Source organism: Eulemur rufifrons, chromosome 4, assembly GCF_041146395.1.
Source record: "Eulemur rufifrons isolate Redbay chromosome 4, OSU_ERuf_1, whole genome shotgun sequence".
Classification (NCBI taxonomy): Eukaryota; Metazoa; Chordata; class Mammalia; order Primates; family Lemuridae; genus Eulemur; species Eulemur rufifrons.
In genome coordinates, this window is record NC_090986.1 from 14,995,049 (window position 1) to 15,014,649 (window position 19,601).

A 19,601-nucleotide genomic window follows, 5' to 3' on the forward strand; every position below is an offset into this window, starting at 1 on the left:
GGAGATGAAGAAAAAAGGACCATAGATCACGTGAGTGTCACCTTAGTCCGCAAGACTAACTTCAGCAGGTGTAGCAGGTAAAAGAGACTATAATGCCATCTGGCTTAACATTCTTGGACCTTTACCTTGGTTTTTGGCTCTGTCAAAAAATGATAACAAATTTAGTTTAAAGACCTTAATTGACTTTATTTGTGATGCTATAATTGGGCAACACATCGTTTTATAAAATAGAATGAGTGTCCCGATGAGCTGAGCAGAGGAGGTGTCGTTACACACAGGAAGGGGCTGGCTATAGAGGAAAGCAGACACAAACCAAAGCAGATTGGTCCGTGTACAGTTACTTTTCTTGTAAAAGTTAAACCGCAGGGGGCTTCCTTGTCATGCTGGCTAAAACTGGCTTGTTTGGGAATTTGGCTATTATCTCTCTCTCCCGATGTCTCATAAGGTCAGATAAAGACCTCAGTTGCAGCTTGGTGGCATGGCACTTTAGCACGAGTCACTCCACTGTGGTTGGTGTGTTGGGCCCAGTGCCAGAGCTCAGTCCAAGCCAACGGCTTCCCGTAAATTTTTCCTAACCCCCATTCACACAACTGTTCAACAAGTATTTTGTGGTATTTACTGTCTATCACTTTTTGCAATAGGTGTTTGGAGGTTCAAAGATAAAATATAGATTTCTGCTATAGATATGTTAATGATCTGCAAACGAGACAAATGTGGGAAAAATTATGAAGTGATTATTTTTTAAAAAGCAACCTATTATGTAGGCCTTTGTTTCTTCATCTGAATTAAACCGCTGTCTCAGTGAAAAGAACTATTACGAGAAATGCAGTGCTATTTACTTCTACTTACTAGAGAAATAAACATCTAGGCCTGGTAGTTAGCTGTATAATCTTTGTGGTGGAGAGTTAATTTGAATTTAACTTAATTCTTCCCACCCCTGAACTACTCAAGGTTTCCTCCAAACCACTCTGTCTTCCTTGATTTCAGGCCTTCCCATCTTTGGAGGAACTCCATCCACACTAATATAATAAGAGATTCTTTCTAGTGATGCTGTGCACTTGTGAGAACTCAATATCTTAATAAACACATTTTGCTAAAATTTAAGAAAGGCAAGGTGTGGATAAATTTAAGCGTGATTCATACATGTTTGCTTTCCTTCTGTGAGTAGCTGAAGAAAGAGATTATGTTGCGTCTGATTTGCTAATACTGATATAAAATTGTGTATCAGAAGAAAGAAATCCAAAAGCATGAAGAAGCCCCTAATTATTTTCAAGAAAAAAAAAAAAACATTGTAAATAGGTCTGTTACTGGGAAAAGATTTACGTTGCCTTATAAGTCATTTTAATGGCTCGTGTTTAAGTGAAATGTGAGATATCTAAACTAGTGGCTAAAAATACACAGAAAGTTCTTACCAGAACAGGAAAATTTAGCAGAGAAAGGAACAAGCAGTGAGAATAGGTACAAGAGCATGGTCTGGTTTTTATTTGCTTTGAAATCAAAACCAGCCAAACCAAACTACATGTTGAGATTCTCAGTGATGATTGCACTGCTGGCTCTTCGATTTCAGTTTCCAGTATCTGTTCCCTGGGCCTCCGGCAGGAGGCGGCTTTGCCCGAGAACACAGTGCTGCCCTTGGGCCCCTAGTTACCTTTCTCAGCCCCGGGCTCCTCCTCTGCTCGGTGAGGTTTGTGAGGTTTGAATGCTTATTTCACAGGATTATACTGACGATTGAATGAGATCATGTAAATGCTGATGTGCAGTATGAACCTACAAGGTAGCTGCATCTAAATTTGCATCTGAGTTTGTTGTTTCTATCCTCTATTTTAGGAAATATATCATCCAGTCCCCAGGCTTCCCCCATTGTCTTTATGTAAAGGATTCTAAATCCTTTCTCTTCAATTCAATTCAAATTCAATTTTCTTCTATGTTGCATTGCTCGATGAATATTTTATCTGAGATAGAATACCTTTCCTTCCAAACTCAGCGTGTTGAAATCTAACTCATTATATTTACTCCCAGATCAGCTTCATGCCCCATAATCTCTTTTCTTCTAAGTGATAGAATTATCCTTTTCAGTTGCCTAAGGTCAAAATTCTGAAGTTATCTTCAAATGCATCCTTCCATTCATTCACTCATCCAACAAATATTTATTTTTCTCTCTGTGTCATGCCCTGTGTTGGGACTGAGAACACACACAGCGATAAACAGCCCACACATTCAGAAAGGAAGATTGCACTGTGCTTATTCAACCACGCCAAACCACTACGTTGTCTTTATTGTTTTCTTCCGTACCTCTATTAGCTAAGCTTTCTTTTCAGCTTCCGCTGCCTTCACACAGTTCAAGCCCTCAACTGTGATGATAGCTAAAATAAGCCTTTCTATAACTTTAGTGCATCCCGTATGCTCCTGCCAGGCATAGACATCTAAGCCACATCCTTACACAGGACTTTCAAATGTTTCTCTCGCCTTATCACTTAGCCTGTACCCCTCAGTCCTCTACAACGGACCAAAATCGCTCTCCCAGTCTTACCTCCAGCACTAAGATTTGTAACTCTCCTGTCCCTGCGACTCATCTAGGGATTCTCTTATGCCTTTGGTTTGGATCAATTCTCTCCCTTCGATCCCCAAAACATAAAGGAATGTTCTTTTTTCCACTCTTGAAAACGTTTTCCACCATTAAGCCCAAATCTATTAACTCTTCTTCCCTAAAGCCTAATAGAGCACTCACAGCCAGGGACTAATACACTCACTCATTCGGACCTATGTTTTATTTTACAGGGGAAAAAAATATCTCAGAATTTTCTCACTTATTAATGTTTTTTTTAAAAAATTGAATGTGTGTTTATTTCCTTTGGCTTCACTGCTAGTTTCTGAATAGACTGTTCAATGTTCCTTACTGTTCATCTATACATCTACATACATACATATAATACATATAATTCAGAGCATCATCCTGCTTGTATAAAAAGCACAATATAATCTGAAAATTTTGTCTCATGTACTATGTTTGTATGTAAATAATCACTTGTAAAATCTAAGTATATATATTATCTGCCTCTATAGACTTCAACAATATACCTCCAAAAATAGCTGAGATGTACAGATAAAGGTAGGATGCTAAAGAAATCTATAACACCTGAACAAAGATGGTCTTAGGTCCTTGCAGGAGTTAGTTCCCTTCGTAAATTCACTGAAGTTTCACACAGACCTATTTTTTTTTCCTGTAGCTAAGTTGTGATTGATTTTCCCCCCAACACAAACGGCACTAGATTAGGGAATTAATTAAGGAAAGCCTAAAATGTCTTCTCCTTCACTTCATTTCACTTACAATGCCTGCTGAGCAGATGGACGCGGCACCGTAAGGAGGTTATTTCTCCATAGGGTGTGCAGAATATAACAAATAGTGTGATTAACAAGCCTAAGGGGTTCATATTGAGAAAAGGCTCAGTTATGACCTAACAACTAAAGAGTATTTAAAGAAATCAATTGCAGTTAACCCTTTCAACTGGTAAACAAATATGCACAAATTGAAGCCCACAAAACACTAAAAACTAACATAGAAAACTACACTAATATGTAGTCTCAAAAAAGATGTCATAAAATTAACACGGAGTTACAAATGTATATTTATAATTTGCATGAGATAAATTACCCTCTGGTACTTTCATACATTTCTTTGAAGTAGATTTGTTCCTTGAAAAGTTTGCATTGCAAATGTTTGCAAATTGAAAAAGTTTTGAAAATGCACTACAACATTCCCAGAGGGTGTTCTCCGGGATGAGATATTTTAGAGTAAACATCTTATTTATTGATTTTTTGCCATTTGTATGGCACACTTAATCTATATGGTATGTAAGTTTGTAGTCACCTGTTGACTGTCACTTAGAGACAAATAAGAAAGTTTTACTTTGAAATAGTGTTTTAGGATATAAGTTCTAAAATGCATTCTCTTAGATGCAGCTTCCCTTCCTCCTCCATCTTCCAACATGTTGACAGTCATTTCTTACCCATCTCATGTCCCCAACTCATTTCACGTTAAGATCTCACTTCCTGACTTATTTCCTATGCAAAACAATTTATGATTTGATTAATATCTGTGTCACATGCAGTTATTTTAGGCGTGCGGATCACTTTGCCTAACCTTGAGGTCTGAGTTTATGGCTCATGTTTCTAATCTAAGCCTCAAGTTAGACAGAGAGAGAGAGAGAGCGCGTGCACGCAAATGTAAAGGAAAGTTTCTCTTCCTTCCAGATCAAAACATCCCAAAAGTTGTTCCCTCCAGTGCTACTTGATCATGTTAATGGTTGAAGTCTAGTTAAAAGCCCTATTTAGAAAACATCCAAAGATCAAATTTTTAAGATGTTTTAGCAACACTTTCTGACCTGGCCTGTGCTTACCCTTTTCAGCCTCCTTTCTCACCAGGGCCTCTCTGTTACGCTGCACCAACACTGAACTTCTTCAGTTCCTTACATGGGCCACGGCCTCTCCATTTTTGCCCTTTGCATATGTTTTTCATTTTGCTCAAACTCTCTCCATCATTTTTTCATTGTGGTGATTTTGACTCATCCTTAGGAGTGACCACATTTGTCACTTCCTACAGGATATGGATAAGGATTTTTCTCATCTCACCAGCCCCATGATATCCCTGAAGTATCACTGTATTTTAATTGTCAATTTAATTGCTTAATCTCCCACCCACATCTGCCCTTATGACCCCGAATTTTAAACTGGCAACTGCAGGGAAGAAAGCACTCACAAATACTTTTTGAATGAAACAAGGAACTAATGCATGTTTGCGTGAATAAAAGAATAAATGAATGTATCTCTGAGCCCACCGTGGGCTATATTGCACTTCCTTCTTCCCTGTGATTGCAACTTCTAGCCCCTGTGGCGTGGGCTCCTGTGCCTAGATGTGCTGTGGATTGCATGGAAGTCTTGTTCGTCATCCCTAAAGGCTTCCCTTTTGAGTGTCTGAGTGCCCTTGTGGTGGTGCATTTGGTGTAACAGCATAGGAACACACAGGTGAAGAGAGGACCCCAGGGGTTATGTTCTGCAGAGCCAGCCCTACCGCATACAGAGGCCCTTGTTCCTTCACTGATTTCTGCAGAAGAGCCAGTTTTCTTTACTTCCTTCCTAAACAACAATTAAGTTTCGGTCACATCCGTATTCTTGCTTGATATTCTCCAGGGTGAGGGTAATTAGCTGAAGGAAAGATCACTCTGTGTCTTTCCAGGCCTCGGGACTAGAGGCTCTTTGTGTTTGGGAATGGGACTAGAGGCTCTTTGTGTTTGGGAATGTCAGTGCATAACTTTCAAAAAGCTAAAAATGTATTCAGCATATCTATATAGAATAAAGATGTTCAAAGATTTTATTCAACTCCTTAAGTAAGATGATAAAGTTGGATCCCAGAATATTTGAGGAAGAGAGGTTTGGATAGATCCTCAGGAAAGGCATTAAAAAAGCTGATGTTAGAAAGAGATATGGGGAAGTGAAATTCAAACCTGGTTAATGTCCTATAGAGCAACAAAATCAGAATCTTTGGGGGTTATTTTTTACTGCTAAACAGAAATCCACTGGTAACCTGTGACTTCATGGTACCTAAGCCCTATTCAGAGAACAAACAGTGAAGACAAACATGTTAAATTAACGCAGGGGAGGCTCGTTGAACAATAATCTAGAGTGATATTTTGCCCTATTTCTAGATTTTTAAATAACTTTTCTTAACAGTAGTTATCCTCTTTGAGAAATTGATGAGAGCTATGGACCACTCACTCACAACATTACACCTACTACTTTAAGGGGTTTCTGAGCTCTCTGAAACCCACCACAGGTTATCTAGTGGTCCACATCCCCAGGGTCCTCATTCTCAATGGTTGAAGCCCACATGCAAGACAGGAGACATTTGGTCACAACCAGAGTGATCATATATATTGGTTTTCCTTTCAAGGAAAACGTGCAGAATATCATGACAAAGTAGATTCAAACACAGTAGATTGGGTCAGCTAACTCCTCCGGTCTCCAGCCTAGTAGAGGTGTATTTGGTGCCACTGTTCTAGTCTGCAAATTCCAGACAGTGGCCAGTCAGTCGCACCCTGGCCATTGCCCCTCCCCATGAGAAGCCTGACGCCACCGGGGTGCAGGGCAGCAGGCTCAGTGGGAAGTGGGAGAGATGCTCTGTCAGATGTATGTGAAGCTATAACTAGGAAATAGATGCCAGGGAGTCATAAGACAGAGCCTATAAAGAGAGGTCTGGCCCCTCTTCAACTGCAGTGAAAACCCACACCTATTTCTCATAGTTTGATGATGTCACTTCTTGTTTTTCAATAAGCACTTCCAGCAACTATAAACTTTTAAAAAATAGGTGAATTTTCAATGCAAACAAAGCACTGGGTTTTCAATCTCCAAAAAAGTTGATGGGAAACCTGTAACTCGCATGGACCCGATTGTTTTTCAACATTGACCATCCACAGAGGGGAGAGGAGCATGACCGTAGGAAGCCACTAACCTCCTGATGCCAGAAAAGATGTCACTTCTGAGGAAGCATCAGTACCTCCTTCCGAAGTTATTCATTGTTTTTGAGACTTGGCCCAAATATCATTCAACTGCTTTAGGAAAGGTCCATTTACACATCACTCGGTGAAGCATGATGTTTCGTTTAGATCATGGCTCTTGTTTAGATTAATTTCACCCATTTTTTATTACAGGCCTGCTTATGCATCTAAAATAGTCAAGCAATCCCTTTTCATGCATTGGCAAAAGAACTTGTCAAGAGTTAAATAGTGCCAGCTTTATATCAGTGTCATCAGATTCTTCAAAGGGAAAATGAGTCAATTCCAATAATGGTTATACTTTTTCATCCAGTTCACAGAATCCAAGTAAGGCTTTTGGAAGTTAATTCTGTCAAAGGTGAAACATGATTGTAAATGCTGTGATAAAATCAAAAAGTTCAACATTGAAGATAAGCTAATATGTGTTGTTTAGTTTGTTTGCATCTACTGATAATACATGATTATATATCTTGGTCAAGCATGGCAATATGTTAAAACAATATTTTTATTAATACTAAATTAAGAAACTACTGGATTTGATTGTTGTGTACACATAATTCATAACTGTATCCAAATAATCTTCTATATTTAATTAAATATAAAAGAATTATAAATATTTTGGTGATTACAAGATGATTATAAATATTTTGATATATGCATACTTAGAAAAATTCAATTCCACAATTTTTGGACAAAGTTCATGTGGAATATAAAAGGTATTTTACATTGGCAGTTCACTCTCTTTGCTACCCATCAGCAATCAGGTTTTATAATGTTCAAACCTTTGAAGTATCCCAGAATAATATCTAAAATGATATGAAACTTTGGGAACATGATTCTTTATGTTTTGGTTGCCATTTTGTTTAAAATCAGTGAAAATCTTTAATCAGATTGTTTAATGAATGGAATGCCAAAAAAGGTTAGCTTATGAGGCTTCTAGCAAACTGCACATATTTAAAACAAAACTTCTGAATTGGAAAATATTGTAAATTATTCCTTCAAAAGCAAGGGAAGAAACAAACAAATTAATTGATGAAGGCTGTATCAAAGGGACACAGGAGCCAACTAAAGTAGCTCTCAATGGCCAAAGCTAGAACAACTTGGGCAACAATGCATAGTATTGGAATGTAACCCAAAACAGAAAACAAACATCCAAACATCCATAAGTCCATACTCATATAAATAAATAAATAAGAGGAGACAAATCTCCTGTACAGAAGAATTCCAAAAAATTTATGTATATACTCTACTTTCAAGGAGGTAGAGCGTGACTTTCCACTTAAGTGTGGGTTGTAAAAAGTGACTTCCTGTAACAGAATACAGTATGGAAAGGGAAAAAGAGTAACTGCAGTGAAGAAACCTGATGAACACTACCTAAGCCAGGTGATCAAGATTAACATCAACAGTGATAACTCATGTTGCTAGCATGCACCCTCGATATAATATGATGAGAATGGCACTTTATCTCTGTGGTCTTCCTCTCCAAAACTCATATTCCCAGTCTAATCATGAACAAAACACCAGACAAATTCCAACAGAGAGACATCCTACAAAATACCTGATCAGTCATCTTCAATACTCTCCAGGGCATCAAAAATAAAGTCTAAGAAAGTGTCATAGCTAAAAGCAGCCTAAGGAGACACAACTAAGTGTACTGAGACATCCTCGTTAGGTTCCCCAAATAAAAAAAAAAATTAGGCAAAAACGGAGGTAATCTGAATAAGCTATAGACTTTAGTTATTAAATAATAATGTATCAATACTTTTTCATTAATTGCAACAAATATACCATATTAATGTGAGATAATGATAAAGGAAATTATGTAAGGAGGTATATGGGAACTCTTTGGGCTATATTTTTAATTTTTCTGTAATTCTAAAACTGTTTTTAAAAATAAACTCTATTTTTAAATATAATAGAAGCATGTACATTAAGGTGCTCATTTCCCCTTTTGCCTTAGGCTCCCTCATGGCTCAGCCAGAGCCTAGTTCTTTCCCCAACTCATTCAACTAGAAGGTCTCGATATTTTGCACACTCATTTCCAGATTGTAGATGTGTTTCCACTGAAGTTCTATCAGGATTTCTCCCCCAGAACAATCCTGAATCTATACAGATCCTAGAGCATACTATGATTTTGAGCTGTCAACCCCCTTAATAAATGGATACTTCATGAAAAAAAAAAAAAATCATGGTCTACAAAAAAATAGCCAACTTCAAATTTAGTAGCTGTAAAATAAATCTTTGAAAAAATTGCAGATAATTTTATTCTAAAAATTAAAAATCCTATGTAAAAAAAAATGTGTCCTTCAGAAAAAATACCATTGACACAGCCAGCATTACATATCTTTGCAGGTTTTTTCCCTCCCGTGCAAATTACTTCTACTGAATTCACTCTTGATTTTAATGAAACATATTCAGTGAGAAGGCAAGGTCTCATGTAGAAATGTATGTACTTTATTAATACTTCAGAAAAAAATAACTTTGTATCTTTCCCTAATACCTAAAATGATGAATGTTCAATAGGTATCATTACATTCATTTTGTTTTCTAATAATTAATCTTACCACTTCCCTCTCCAAATGAGCGTATTCCCATTTCTGATTTTTTTCACATTGAAATATGGAAAATATGCAAATATCTCAGCCTACGTATTTTTCACAGGCACTGCCTTTATCCGTTCATTCAGAATAGCTTTCTTTAACAAATACTATGTCACTGAATACTGCCACCTCTTCCTTTTAAGTATTTTATATGTACGTACAACCAATTCTTCCAGTTATACTTTCTCTTGCCTCTCACTCTACAACTTCTGGATAACATTCTTCAGGTCATTAAGAAATTAATTTTTCTCCTTAATATGATTTGGTATTGCTCATCTTCATACCTGATGAAATGTACCACATAATGTAGCAGATTTCAGCAAAACTGAAATCTTTAGGTGGAAAACCAATTTGAACCACAACCTTTTGGAAGAACAGCTGCAACAGTAAACTTGAGTTTAATATGATCTTGGTACAACATGGAGGAATCTCAAGAACGCTATGCTAAGTAGAAGTCAGACGTCAAAGACCACATATTATATGATTCCACTTCCATGAAGTGTCTGTGAAGGCAACATACAGAGCAGCAAGTACAGGAGTGGTGCCTGGGGCCAGGAGCTAGAAGAAAGGATCTACTGGAAATGAACACCCCAGATTTTTGTTTCTGAAGCAATGAAAATGTTCTAAATTTGGATTATGTTAATGTTTCCATAGCTCTGCAAATTTACTAAACTTCATTGAATTATATACTTAACAAGGTACATTTTATGTATGCAAATTTTATACCTCAATAAAGCAGTTTTTTAAAATGATGTTTATCAAAACGGCAGTGCAGGCAGATGAACTCATCCTGTTGGCATCGTCAAGATCAACGTCTGAACTTGAGAATTATTATAGCTGCTTTGCTGTTGCGTCTGCTCCTCAGGGGCAGCACTGACTTTCATAGGAGGCAAACTGCAAATATGTGTGGGGCCCTCACACATAATAGAAACTGTGCTAGTGCCGTACAAGGAAAAAGCTCAATACAGAACTTAAGAAATGATTCTGGCTCTTCTAATTGCTTCCTTTTTTATTCAGCCATTGCCTCTTCGCCCCTATCATTTCTGCTTGACAACTTAAAAAATAAATAACTTCTTGTATTTCTTCTTTTCATAGTTTAATGTCAGCTGGAGGTTTAGATGCCCGTTTTCATTAACAAAAAGTTCTTTTCTTTTCGTACATGAGACGACTACGTTCAAGCAATTAGCTGTAGAATAAGCTATGAACATTTTATATTTCCAACCGAACTGAAGCTCCTAACCTGTGAATAAATAAATATTTTTAATGGGCTAAAAATCAATAAAGAAGAAAAATAACAAGCAGAGGCTTTGTTGCAAGAATGGGCGCTCCTTAGCAACCCTCAATGTCTGGGTATCAGTGGGAAGTATTCACGAATGGGAGACAAGGGCATTGTTCGCGTCTTTGTACCGTTAGAGGGAAGGACCAGAAAGGAGTCAGTTAATAAACAAAAAATTAAGAAATAAATAAATAAATAGTCCAGTGGTGAGAAATTGAACATATCAACCATGAAACTGTGTTAATTTGATAATTAAAGTGTCTTAGTTCAAATGTAGATCCTGGACACTTAACAAAATGGTGACAAAATAATTAGGAAGGAAGGTATATTATACACACATTAGTAGCTGGAACGGATAAAGTGTAAAACTCACTTCAAGAAAATGCTTTTTGAACAGCACAGAGCAATTATGTGTAGACCTTGTATTATTTCATCATTCAACGTGGATCTGGGAAGACAGACAAGGAAGGGGTGTTTCCAGCGCGGCTGAGCCCTGAAGGGCACGGGGGAAGTAGAGGCGGCAGCAGGATGAACGGGGGAAGGGAGAGACGTGGGGAAGCAGTGAGGAAAGATGGGCATGAAACCTGCCTCCTGGTCCCTTTCCTCTCGCTTAATTTTCTCATTATCTTCGATTTTACCTTCTCTCTTTCACCTTCATTTTTCATGTGTGCCCCCTTTAAAATTTCTTCCAGCCTATTTATATGCTTCATCTGCACTGTTTTCCTTCCTTTCTTCTCACACACATTCATTAAGGCAAGAAAACTCTTGAGAATGAAAATGAGTGGTTTAATGTTTGTACTGAATTCAAGAGGTGGAGTGTAGGAGAGGAGACCGATGCATCATTTCTTTATAGCTCAACTGACATGGCAACCTTGGGAGAAAACAGCAAACCAGGGGATAGAGACAGGGACTTCCATGAAAAAAACGTAATTCATTACAGGATCTATTGTGCTGGGCTGGGTGTGCAAACCGATATTTGTACCGTTTCAGCTGGGTAATTGGGTTCTCTTGCTTTGTCTCTTTCCCTTGAGGAGTTTAAATTTTTCCTTTTTAATACAAAGATGAGTCAGTGGCCCAGTTTTTTAGAAAGTTGATTTTTTAATATAGTTTACAGTATAGTTAGAAATGAAATGGCCCCAATTCATGCCAGAGTCTTCTCTGTGTATAAAGTACCCTGGGAATGCATTTAGCAGTTAATTTTGAAGGAGGAGAAAAAGGTAAATAATATGTTATAATATTATATAACATGTCAAAGCAATATTCATCAACTCATTTTATATTAACACAATAATCACTTCACTTATTACCACCCACCCATCCCTGGTGTAAAGTAAGGTCATTATTATTCCTATTTTATGTATAAGGCAATTGAGGTTAAATAATTGTTGCTGCATCATTTATGGAGTACATTTTTAGACCTGAAAAGATAAATGCCTTCATCTTGCAAAAAGAGAAAGAAGGTTTAGAGAAATTAAGGCCCTTGCCCAATGCCACACTACCAACCAGGGGCAGACCTGAAACTAGGACTCAGACCTTGTAGAGACTGCTCTGACCACTAGACCAAGCCTCCTTTTTGTTTAGCACAACAATGATCCAACCAACATGGAAATGCAAATATTTTGCCCATGTTTGCCTTCTATTTAACTAGGTCATGAAGCAGAGAATTCTTGCATACAATCCATTTTGGATGGCGTTGGCTAATAGCAGAGATGTCATAAAATTAGGAGGGTAAGGTGGAGATGGCAGCTCAAGGCCAACCCTGGGTCACACAGAGCACCCCCAGTATGCCAGGATGTTGTGAAAATCATTAGGATAGAAGTTAGTAAACAGATATTCAGTAAGAAATCTAGCAGTGGGTCCCATCACTCCTGCCTTTCTTACAGCAATTGCTGAATGCAACCAGTGTTCTCTTCTTCATTTCACCATCTCATTCCCTATTAGAATTAAGATTTACTTCCAAGGAGAATGCCTTGATAATTATCCTTTATGTTTTCTGAAAAGATCAGATTATGTTGTCATACCTGGTCTCATTAATACCCTAGAGGGTATGTATCTGTCTCGTTCCTTTGTAATTGTCATACCTGAATGTTGATGGAAATCACAAACATGGCCTTCCCCCCAACAAAGAGCAAATCCTTATCAATCTTCTCCATAATCAATCTTTACAGTCAGAGTTGTTTTATTTCCATTATGATTCCCAGATGAAACTCACTAGATATTGCATCATTAAGGTAGATTTTCTACGAAAAGAGTTCTCTATTATTTCCCTCTGGTGGCTTCTGGGAAAATTATCAAACCTCTCTGTGCCTCAGTTTCCTCTTCTGTAAAATGAGGCTAATTATAGTATCTACCTCAAAGGCCCGTTTTGAGGAGTAAATGAGTTAACATGCAAAGCCGTTAGAACAGTGGCTGGTGCATGATCAGACCCACATAGCAGCTGTTTACTATGTCTCCCTAAAAAAAGTATCTCGGTTGTAAAATTACCTTCATAAGCTGATTACCTTTTAGGATAACCTTCTCTGGTAGCCGTGGGTAATGAACAAACAACAGTGAACAATCTGTACTGATCGTTAGAAACCAGACTCCCAGGTTTGCCACACACCTGGTAATTTTCAGTCCTACGTGTGCAGGGCTTCATCACCCGGTGTGGATGTATTTGAACTCAGGTCTTGCTTTTCCAACCTAACTCACGCTCCATCTGAGATGCTAGGATATTTATGATGCTAATGTTTAAAACCAGTGTTCCTTGGAAATAGTTAACATTTGAGGGGTTATCTTTATTATGGAAATTAATAGTCTCACTGTTTTATTCATTAATATTTTAATATGTTTATGATGAGACTCAACCCAAACCAATTTCCAAATCAAATCTGTCCCTAAGTAATTTGATTTGTCGGAACAGAGAACAAAAGCATTACCAACAGGGTACTTTGAATGAAATTATAATTAATTAGGCATATGAATGCACTAACTAATTTTGGATGAGTAATTAGATGACTAATTATGTTGAAAACAGAACTGTGTGCTTAATGAGATGACCATGGCCAATTCCACCCTCAGAAAATTTTTTCTATTAGTTAAACTTATGATTCTTTTTTGATGATCCAGGGTCACCTGTTGCACAGAGAAGATATGTAGAGGTCTGATTTGTGCTGCTTTGGACTTGCAATTTTCATTATCCATCCACAATCAAGGCCTCTTTACCAAAACATATGTTCTTTGACTGTCTTTTGCAGATTTATTGATATGCCATCTCTTTCCTTTCACACCCTGCACACATACACACACACACACACACACACATACACAAACACATACAAACACACACCTTCCCACTACCACCTAAATTCTAATTATTTCTGCTTCGGTTTGGGATCTCCACAATGATAAATTGAACAAGAAGAGAAATAACACATTGATTGTGCTATAGATAAATCTTAATCCATCCTGGAGAAGTATTTGAAGTGGCAGTTTCCCCTTTGAAAAGGCGCTGCCTGAGATCTGCTCAGATCATAAGCAACCTTGAAGCATTCAGCGGTTCCGCTCCAGGCAGCTGGTTCTAACTAGCACCTATTTGGCAAAAAGCTACACTCAGGATTTCTGGTTTTAAGTTCAAACCAATATTTCATAGCAATTGTGTTGTCAGAATTCAGGTCAGGAAGATGGCAGATGTTAATTTAAACCAAAGAAGCAAAAACAAACTCTTTTCACTTTTTCTTTTTTTATCATCAAATTGGCAGCTCTCCATAAATTCTGAACACAAAATAAACTGCAAGTGAGTTAGAGACACACAGAGTGGATGAGACATTCTTAAGGTATTTCGGTGTCTGGTAGATACTGAATAGATCTAAAGTCAGACAACTGAAGAGTGAGAAAAGTGATGGCCTTGGTATGTCAGACAATAACAGTGCCATTTTGCTTTATTCTAAAGAAAAAGCTGAAAATCATCATGATCCCAGTTTTTATGAAACTGCTTTTCCTTGTTGGCTGTATTAGCCAATGACTACGAGATCAGTCCCCAGAGAAAAGGTATCCACTCTAGTTTCGTCTTTTTTTCCTACACTCCATCAGAAGAACTCCCCTTTCAGAAAGTGTTTTATCTGCAAGAAATGAATTTTCATACCTGGAATCCAGGTAGAGTCAAATCTACTCTCCAGTTGAAATTCAAGACTTTGCATCACTTTATGGTAAAGTCAAACTTTAGTAAAAAGCCTATACATTTACATTATCAATATATTTGTATGTGGGCATCTGTGTGTATGTAACTAGCTATATATTTGCCCTTTTCTTCCATCTGTTTATAAAGCTTCATAAGGAAAAGAAAGACCCACCCCTGAACATCCTCCTGATGAAGATTTCTACCTTAAAGAGAATTTTACGTCTAACAAAAAATCACTTTGAATTAGCAATTCACCATAAGCACATTCTTCAGGGTACTATATACTGAAACAGTGATTTTTTTTTCACACCAAAGCAATTATTAAAAAAAATTTCTGTTGTAGTTTCCAAATCAGTCACCAGGTATTTGACCAGTGTTTGAAGATTATCAGGTAGAATTATCTGCTTGATCAATATTTTGTTTCTATGAGACCAGTGGACTTATGAGCACCGCTGGGTCCTTTTAAGGCTCCTATGTTGACCGAACCGTTCCACAGAGATTGACAATCACTGCGGAGCAGTTCTTAGTTCTGTTACGAGATAATCTTATCTGGTTTTCCATTTTATTTTGGTTATTTCTGCTGACCTCTTCCTTGCCCAAGAAAGCTTTTAGGAATGTGGGCTCTCTACCTGAGGATATTGAAACATTATTTACTTTAGATTAGGTGCTTTGGAAGGTCTTGCTTAAAGGAGACGTATCATGCTTCCACATCCTGCCCGGAAAGGACCTCCACTTCATACGCCGCAGACTGAGCATCGCTTGTTGCAAACTGTGCAACGCTCAAGGAAGTTAGTAAACCATTGCCTTTGCCCGTTTAACCCGTAGGGGAAAAATAGAAGCCCTCTTTGTTTTTTTTTTCTTCCTCGACACGAGGAAACAAAAGCCCTCTTTACAGTTTGTTTATTCCTCAAGAAGAAAAAAAGAAACATTCAAAAGAGAAATCTAGGTTCTATAAAAGTCTTTACGTGAAAACATAGGCCAAATTTGAAAATTCACACACCAAAATCCTAACAACTGTTGTTTTAGCTTGTCCTACTTTCATGTCACCTTTTCCCCAGGTTTGGCAAAAGGATGCACTCTCCTTTAGTTGTTAGGAAGATTGACAATCCCTCGCAATTCCAGAAGGCCAGGTATTGTCTCCATTCTAAGTTGGAGACCCGTTAGCACAACTGATATTGTCAGACCAGCTGAAAATATAAATAGACAAATGAATTTAAAAAAGTCATATGCTTTATGTGTGCCACCACTTGTCACTCTTAAAAACTTAGAATATTCTGTCCCCTGTACCTGAGTCTATATAAGTGGTGAACATACTATGAAAGCACAGTAGGAGAACTGGACATGAAAACATTTTTATTTAACCTAGTCCACCACTGTCAATCTCAATGGCTTTTCACAAATCAGAGAGTCTGTACACAGTCCTGAACTCTTTCAGTTTGATTAAGCTGAAGTTAACAAGTGTATACTGAGTGCTCCTAATAGGTGCTGAGCATATGCTTGGTCTTGTGGAACAGAAAATATGAACAATTCAGGAGAAAGAAAAAAGAGTTTGCAGTTTATTGTTGATCAAGAGTTAATACTGTCGGTGTTTGGATGTGTATTGTTATGTAAATGTGTTGTGTGTGTATTTGCATGTGAGTATGTGTGTGTTTATATTAGTATGTTTCTGTGTATGTGTGTATACATATAATTCAGGTTGGAGCCTTTTCTCATATCTAAACTTAAATTTCTTTTTTGAATGTTTATGCCTGGTTTAACTCTTTCTATATCTGATTTTATGTGTTGCTGATTGTGGAATTCTACTTGATAATATAATTTGTATTGAGAACTCTATTTCCCTAGCATTTTGGTATGATGCAGTGCACCTTTTGCCAAAGTAAATGCCTAAGCACATAGAACAGAATCTAAATTATGCCCTTAAACTAACTAACTGGGATGGCTATATTTGTTTGACCTGTTAATATCTATTTTTCAGTCCCTTGTGGAAACAATATAAATTTATATTGGCTGAGAAATTTGTGTTCCAATAGAATTACTTCTGTCACTTCTGTCCCTAGTGTTTCATGATTTAGAATGAAAAGTATGTCTTCACGGCAGTTTATTTATCTGGACGTTCACCGAAGTCAGTGTTCTAACTACAGTGGAATTCCCCAAGCAAGTTATATTTCAATATGCATTTACCAAAAAAAAAAAAAAAAGTAAGCTTCAAAAGCAAGTGAAGATAAGGGCATCACACTTTATCTTTTACCAAGAGTTTTCAGACTTAGTTAGCTAGTGAAGTCTATTACTTCTAAAATTATTTAAACTAAGATTAGACTAACTTTACCATGTTTTATTGCTTTACAGTTTGTGGGGATATGATAAAAGGGCATTAAAACCATACGTGGGTAAATTCTTTCTGACAACTTATTAACTTGTCCCCAGGTAGGCCAACAGACCTCAGAGGTTATGAAGTAGGAAGCAGGTGTTGGGTCACTGATAATTCAAGCGTGTGGTAGGTAGGTGCTCAATGACACTCGGTAGCGGATGCTACCCAAAACAGAGATGTCATGACTTCTCCAAAAATATAAATAAATAAACAAGTAAATAGCTGTATGCTAATACTAACTCATGAATTGTCAATGCTGAGCTAAATATGGAGAATGTTACATGTGGTTTCCGCTTTCCATTCCTAGTGTCTCACAGGTCTCCACAGGGCAGATCCTTTCCCATCATGGGTAGTGGAGAAGGATTAGCATCATCGCCAGAATTTTATTTGAGCACACCTCACCTCTGTCCATGCCCAGGAGTAAGCAGGCCCTGGTCCAAGGTCAAGTGCAAAGCCCAGCTGTGGAGGTTCCTCTAAGAAGGTAAAATTGTGATTGCTTCAAGATGGCTTATGCACCCCCTTCTCCTGGGCTGAGAGGAGCGGTAGCTGCAGCACAGGTGGGAAACACCTGGCTTCGCACCCTTCCAGACCAGACCCAGGAATGCGGGTTGGGAGCCGCCGCCCCTCGCTAGAGGCTGAGGCGAAGAGGAAGGCCAGGAACAAATTTCAGAAGTTGAACTCTTCCCTCCACAGCAGGAGGCTACATAGCACATACCATCCTAGATCTAAAGTGTCCATGTTTCAACATGAATTCTTCAAAGAAGTGGTATGTAATGTTACTTCTGAAAGTTAAAAAAAAAAATCCCATACATTGTGAATGTCTTTAAAGTAGATAAAAATGTTGATTCATAGAAGTGAACTCTTATCCATACTTGTAGTCAATTAAAATGCAAATAATTAAATACTCTATATTAAATAACAATTTTAATCATGCTTTGTAAAAGCAGGGACAGTAAAATTATATGAATAAAAGATTTGCTTATTATCCGGCTTCCATTTAGCCAAGAAAACTGAAAAGATGTGAAATAACAGGACTAGAGTGTGCAGCACAAATGAGGCAATTAGATGACATTTCTTGATTGTTGGTCAACTCAGTAATTAAAGGAATTAAGTCAATTCTGAAAAAAACATATATCAAAGAAGAGTTTGAAATCAATCTATCCCTGGTCAGGAAATAAACGGCATAGGTGTATATTAGAACTGAGCATTCTAGGGGGACTTAGAATTGTGAAAAATATGGAGTTCCTCCCCTCAACGAAGCAAACAGCTCAGGATAGGAAAAAATTAGTGTACATAAATAATATAAAGAAAAGAAAAGAGTTCATAGTCAGGAAAGCATTATTGAGCTGAATATAATAGTAGCTGTACTACTTATACTTAATTATATAAAATAATAAATCACATTGGAATCCTGGGTTTACTGTATTTGTATCTTTAAAATGCACCATAGTACTGACATTTAGACTAGTGTTCTTTATTGAATTGATGTAACAATTCTACCACAAATCACCTGTGAGATAGCAGAGCAGCTATTAAGTCTCCATTTCACAGATAAAGATATTGAGGACCATACAAGCATGGTAGCTGTATTTCATAATTCCAGAGAGAACCATTCATATCAGAGCCATCAACTGACTTTCTTAAGATAACAAAGCTGAGTCCCAACGGAGCTGACAATGACAATCTTGTTGGCAAAGTTTCAGAAAGAACACGAGCATTATAGTCAGACGGTGCTTACCAGCTGTGTAACCTTGATCATAAGGTTAATCATCATTATCATCATTTATTTTCTTTGTGCCTCAGTTTCCTAGTCAGCAAAATGGGATGATAGTACTTGCTTTACACATTTGTTGGGAGGATTAATGAGATATGCATTCACAGCCATTAGCACAAAATGTACATTCAATAAATAGTTGTAGTTACATAGTATTATTATTTAAAAACTCTTGTCTTTTGATTTCTAGGTGAGAACTCCTTCCAATACATTATTTCTTTTTCTTTTAACATGTAACAATTCCATATAGACATGTCGTTTAAACTGATATTTTATGTGTAAATGCATTCTCTCTCACATACACACAAATGACAAACTTAAACTCACGCATACACTACTTTTTTAAAAATAATTAGAGTTTGCTTAGTATTTGCACAGTAACCTTTGGTGAAGAACAAAATTTTGCTGTTGTAATAGCTTAAATAATATACCCTTTCTTGGAGTAGCCTAATTGTGGATCACATTAGTTCCTGTCATTAAATTGTATCAAACATAAAATTTGTGATAAACACCTGAACTAGTATGTAAAAAATATTTCTTTTCAGCAATACAGAACAATGGTTTTAGCTTTGCTTAGGAAACTTCTTCAAATGTAATGTACCTAAACTAAAGATAGTAAAATATAGTGAAGTAAAAAGTAATTTAAAAAGTTAAGCTCCAAGAGGAAAGCAAAGAATCATTATCGGAGCAGGGCAAAAGAGGAAGTTTCATCTTTAAAACATGGCTCTTAGCTTTGATAATGTAATTTTTCAGTAGATAATTTCTTCCAAAGGAAGTTCAATCAGATGAAAAAGCACCCAAGATGTATATGATTAAAAAGTATCAGCAGCCTAATCCATCAATGTATATTTGGGATATTTCTAATACACCCATAAA